The sequence below is a fragment of the Mugil cephalus genome, chromosome 18 (assembly GCF_022458985.1).
Source record: "Mugil cephalus isolate CIBA_MC_2020 chromosome 18, CIBA_Mcephalus_1.1, whole genome shotgun sequence".
NCBI classification, from domain to species: domain Eukaryota; kingdom Metazoa; phylum Chordata; class Actinopteri; order Mugiliformes; family Mugilidae; genus Mugil; species Mugil cephalus.
In genome coordinates this window covers 9,832,508-9,839,003 of record NC_061787.1, presented here as the reverse complement: position 1 = coordinate 9,839,003, position 6,496 = coordinate 9,832,508, and positions in this window count along the sequence as shown.

The window sequence follows — 6,496 nt, the reverse complement described above, 5'->3', positions numbered from 1 at the left end:
TTTTTTTTTTTTTTTTTTTTACACTTCAAAGACACGTTTTTTTTTTTTTGGCTGCAACTGCAAACTAAAGAAAAAAAAGAGAAAAGAAAAAAGCAAACCCTAACTGCTCTTCAATTTAACATCTTAATGAGTTTCGTCTTTCATTTTCCCCCACTTTCATATGCTACATGCATTACACATGCGTTAAATGTACTTTTTAGACTGAAGTTTCCGTTGTGTGTGCAGAATAAAGTGCAGACAAACATCCTTTACTCACACAACCTTTGACTCACATTCATAATTCAACAGAAGATCTATAAAAATGGGCCTAAAATGTGGCATAAAACTACATATATACTGTATTTAATATATATATATATATGTGTGTGTTCCCGGGGTTTTATAGAATCTTAGATTGAGCCATGTGTAGTTTTTTTTGTCTGCTTTATGTCTTATTATTATAACTATTTGATAAAAGTGCTTTTAAAGGTCTTCGTCTAATGTAAATGCTCCCAAAATTATGTAGGTATGAATTCAATGAATGTGTGACTAAAGTATTTTAGTTCCTTCTAGTTTTTATCCTTTTAATATGACACTGGGGACATTTTTTTTTTTGCAATGAATACGTGAATACCTTACGTATAGTGTCTTAATGTGGAGAACTATGTGAATATCTCAGCTGTACAGTAGCATAGCATAGCTACTGTACAGCTGAGATATATAAAGGGAAAATAATACAACATTTTTAGGAATATTCTTCTTCTCTTTTTTTGCAGAGAAGGTTGATTCCACTCTGAAATATGTGAATGAATCAACCACCAGCAGCTGGTGAGCCTAACTCCAGAAATGTGTTGTTTTTACACTTAAACTAATTAAAAATAATGTGTTAATTTGTGGACTTTAGGAGAGTCTGAATTGGGCTAGCCGTTTCCATCTGTTTCCAGTTTTTGTGCTAAGCTAAGTTCACAGCTGCCTAAGGGCCGCACAAACAGTAGGCGACCGTGTAATGTTAATGAGATTCAGTGAGATTGAACAAATCTCGATTTTGAGACGTCAACCAATGGGAGAGTCCTATATAGTTTATTACTATGTGATCTGAGGACACAAAGGGGAAACACTCTCTTCGACAGATCAAGTCACAGTTCTGTTAGCAGACTTGCAGCGTTAGATGAACCCAGATGGAGCGGTGGCATTATTGATGAATAAAACCCAAAGTGATTACAGCTCTGTAGCTGAACCTGCCTTCTAACCACAGAAAACAGTTGTCATTATAGGTGAACAGGGCAAAGACCTGCTGTTTTCTGCAATTTACTATGCAGACAAACAAAAAGAAATTGGCATAAGCTGCAGTTCCTTGAATGGCCACTTGAGGCTGTCTCTAAAGCACAGTCAAAAGACCCCTTCATGGCCTATGTCATAATGACGTCAAGATCTTAGCTGGAGGCAAAACAGAAGCTTGAGGAGAACACTGTCACTGTCATCATGAAAATACTGTCTTGCTGTATTTTGGGGGGACAAAATCAAAAAAGCAAAAACACGAACTTGAATTTTTATTGCACACCAGCCACTGACACGTGTAGACATGGTTGGTTGAACACGATTAAAAGAAAGGATTGGCGTCAGACAATCACCAACGACTCTCTGTTTGCAGCGTACATTTAATATCAGGTAAGATTAATATCTAATAAATCATAATTTTTGAAATAACGTTAAATTTACCATTATTTGGAGGCTTCTTGATTAATGCTAATGCTAATGGCGAGCTAACGCAACATTAGTTGTATGGTTCAGGGGTGTTCAGGCGTAAATTGTATTTACTACACTGCCCTCACACTACTACACTACCAGTGGTTCCACGATCTTGTAATATCTTTGTAGGAGAGGCTTCACTTGATAAAGACAGACCAGACTTTGTCCTCTTTGTGTTCTCATATGGTCAAATCGTCCATCCAGTGAATGAAAGTGTAGGGGTTGATGAATATGCTCCCATCAGTCAGAGTCAACTTTTTAATAAAACACTCACAGTCTCAGAGAGTGTGTTAGTATATTCTCTAAAATATGCGTTTTCCTCGTCCATTTTTACAGGCTATGGTGTTTGAGATCCTTTGCCTCCAGCTAAGCCCCGCCCCTCAAATACCGGCACACTGTTTACAAACTGTGAAGGGGTCTATACTTTAAACCAGAGGTGTTGAACTAATTTTAGTTCGGTGGTCACATACAGCCCTGATTTGATCTGAAGGCGGGCGGACCAGTCACATAACAGCATAATAACCTTCAAATAACAACTTAAAATTGAGTAACTCTGGTGTAAACTGAGCAAATCAACCTCAAAGACCTGAGGGATCTTTACAGTTTTTTCAGTTTTCAGTGAGTTAAATTTTAGATTTGTTAGATTGTAAGTGAATTAACGTCATTAATTAATTTTATAATCTAAAACAAAAGTCTGACGTAAGCACTGAGGAGAACAAATAGGTAGCATTTACAAAGTCTGAACCATTATGGCGTTTGCTTTAGCATGGTACTTTACAGAATCTACCTCCAAACAAAGATGGCTCCATCCATACCCCTGGTACTCTAGCCTCAGGTTTATCTGTAGAAAGAAGTGGAGATGCACCGTCCTGTATTTTGTGAAGCCTATGATCAACACCTTTGGACTTAAATAGCTCAGTGGTGTTCATTGTGTCTTTTTGATTAATAAAATGTAACTGTTTTTTTTTTTCTCAAACACCAATTTCCAGGAAGATCTCGCTTGTACCTTGACAATTTCCAGTGGAAACTTCCTCAGAAGTGGGTGACGCGGCGTTATCAGCTGATGTTACCGAGGCGTGACCGTCCTGTCACATTGACAGCCGTCAAAACGTATAGGTAACATCAGCTGATAAGACCACGTCACCCACATCTGAAGAAGTTTCCACTGAAAAGTGTCAAGGTACAAAAAACATCTAAAAAAGGAAAAACTGTAACATATCAAATGCTGAACTGTCAAAAATTTTAGCAGAAAACATCTTTACAGATGACTGTGCAAATTACAGCTCTGTATGGCTAATTTAATTTAACTGGGTGGATCCACTTCACTTTTTCTCCGTCTCTTTTCCATTTTTACGTGGCCAATAGCTGGCGACATGACACTGAACTTCAGAAGTGCTCTTCTGGAAACCTTTGGATAACATCGTAGTGAGTTTGTATAAACTCTACAGAATCTGTGCCACGGTAAATCCATCGGTTTTAACTACAAACAGAGCATCCGTACTCAAACAATATTTTTATGTTCTCCTCGCTATGACAAAAAAAGCTTGTTTCCCAAAATGTAAACTATTCTCAGTGTTACCAGGTACAAAATGTTGCTGCAGGTGACTTTCTGTGTCCCATCCAGGGTAAAGAGCTGCATGGTCTTTGTGTTCTTCAATTAGGCGATCAGACAAAAAGGCAGCATTCGGCTGGTTTTTTGGTCGACTCTCTTGTAGACATTGTGGAACATGAAAGAAACACTGTACAGCGCTGAAGCCCTTAACTGACTCAGACTGGCAAACAGCTGGTGATGGCAGTTAATCAAGAACCTTTTCTTTATTTGGCCGTTGCCACATCACTCGGTTTGACTTCTAAAAACACAGACGCATATTATCCAGGCACACTCTGCGCGCATGCACACACGCCCGCTACGCTCGGCCCTCTCGGCCCGACGCCAGGCCTTATGGGTAACTGGCATGCCTGGTTATCTCCATGGCAACGGGAATGTTGGCCCTGGCGGGTGCCAAGAGAGCAGCTGGTAGGTAGTGGCAGATTAGTCTCTGAACAGATTTACAGCCAGTCAAGTACTGCATGCCCTTTGAACAGAGGAAGAAATGATAAAGAAGCCATTAGAGTGAAAGAAAACAAAGAGGGGATTGTAATACAGCTGAGCGAGTCCACTGGCTGAGAGGAGGACAAACCTTTTCCTAGTTTGTGCGCCAGCTCGCTGGAGGTGTTGAGCACAAGTGAGGAGCTTGTGGCTTGAAACGAATGACCAAAACAAAGCTCTGGCTTTCTAAAAAAAAAATATAATACATGTCTGTTCAATGTGTGTCACTGTGCAATGACTCATGTTCACTTTATTTTCATATACTTGTACATATTTCTTTATATATTTATACTCTGGGCTCACCACATGCAATAATCCTTCAATGTTATTATAGAGGAACAACACTTATACTTGTGCATATTTTTATATATATTTGTTATATTTTTTACACTGATGCGTGCATTCTTATTATAATTGCCTACCTATTCTACATGTTCTTATTGTCTACATTGGTCTTTGTTCAGGACACTGGTACACATTGAGTAGGAGCTGCTGTAACGAAAAATAATTTCTCCTTAATAAAGTAATTCTGATTCTGATTCGGTCTGGTAGCGAGAGGAATGTATTTCAAATCAACGTATTATGCGAACATAGGTTATTACTCACTTAGCAAGTCATTCAGTCACTTCTATGCAAAAAAAAATGTATTATTATCTGTATTATAATTCGCCTTTTGGATAAAAAAAGAAACAAAGCAACGATGTGTTGGAATTGTGATGAGACAAAACATTAGTGAAATTACTCAGAGAACAACTCTAAAAACACAAAAAATGAAGAGGCGCATTACACAAGCTCAAAGAAAAGAAAATGATCCTCAAAGAAATGCAAAATAAATAGAGACAGCAAAAACACACAAAACTAATGCAAAGGGTCTTAAAACTACCATAGAGACCGAGCAAATAACAGAACTGGAGCCCAAAGCAAAGGCTCGTTAATGACTTCACTACATCATCATTTGGAGCATGTGAAGGACAAAGGAAATGGACACAAAACCTTATGGATTTCACTGATAAAGTTAGTGACCGAAAGCTCCTGAAAAACACATCAATCTCCAGACAGAAAAGTTCTTGGTAGCTGCTGGCCATCTTTTATGAAACTGATCGGTAACACCTTGTCATGACTTCCAATTATTATCATCATCAACGCAAAATACGTAACAGGTTTCAAACCACAGCAAACAATGTCACGGAAATGAGCTATCTGCAGCGATTTCAGCCCGTGTGTCTGCCGTCTGCATCCTGAAGTGTGAAACGTGTGTTTGCTGTTTTTATTAATACATAATTCAAAATGCACCCCACCGCAGTGAGTAATAATGTTGCAGTCGGCTACACACGCCCTCCTGGTTTCATACACTTTTGCATATGGAGTTGCTTTAATGACGCTTGAGAAAACACATTTTTCATTCTGGCACGGAGCGATTTAAATTCAAAGTGAGTCTGTTTCTGACGAGTTGGTGTCCATTAGAGACTTTTACATCTGCTGCGGTGTCTGTTTACTCACTTTTATTGCATTTTGAGAACTTTATTATCATAAGGGCACCAGAAACTCAAGTTGAAACATAATTTTTAATTGCTGCAGTCGTGACTGTTGATGAGCATTGAGGTTTTGAAATGATGAACAGTAGACAGTAGATCAGTGGTTCCCAACCTGGGGTACGCGCCCCCACCAAGAGGACGCCGTATTTCTGGTACTGTGTTGGATCTCCGGTGTGTGGCATTCAATCGCGATTAAAAAATAAATAAAAGTCAACATTTAGAATAATACATGTCAATGCGGGATATTAGCGTTCATCTACCAATGGAATGAGAGTAATGCAGCTTTCCTTCCCCAAACAGCACTAGCCAATCATCAAACATCAAACAATCAAACATTGGTTGAGAACAAGCTGCAGCTCATGCTGCATTCAAGACAACTTGGGAATAAATATATTCTGAATTGAAAAACTCAGAAATGACTGCTTCCAAAATAAATAAAACAAAAAAATAGCTACTGCACATTTTTCAAGGTTCAGCAAGTATACCAAACTTATTCTTTCTTCTCCGAGTTAACCTGTAACGTGAATGCTGTGGTATCGTAAGTCTGAAATTTCCAAGTTGGAATATAGGATTTCCGAGTTTTCGTGAAGGCGTCATCTAAGCCCGCGTTTTTTCATCGAAGTCAGTGTTGTCAGAAAGATGGAGAGTAAATTTATGAAGCTAGGAGAATGTTTCCTAACCGCAAACAAAGGACTTGAAAATAATAAAAATAATAACAATAAGTAATATGTATGTACATTTTTGTATGTATTTTTTATGTATATATGGCGAATATGATCTACAGTTTTTTTGTATACATTGGGACTGAACTAAAAGTTCAGATGACAGGGGTGGGGAGGGGGTGGCCCTGCTTTTCTTACATTAAAGTAAGGGGGGCTCCAAGGAGAAAAGGTTGGGAACCACTGATGAACCAAGTTACTCTGAATGTATCCCCTTCAATTGACTTTAAAAATGATCAATTTCTTTTCTTTTTTTTTCTTTCTCCTATTTATGTAATTATGACGTCTTCTGCCACCAGCGCTGGCAAGGCCATCTATTAGCAGTCAGAGTTGGGCCGACGATTACACTGATTCAGTTTGACTTGCTGCAGTATTCCCAATCCAGTCTGACTCAGGAATATCCGTCGCTGCTAACAAGCCTCCCC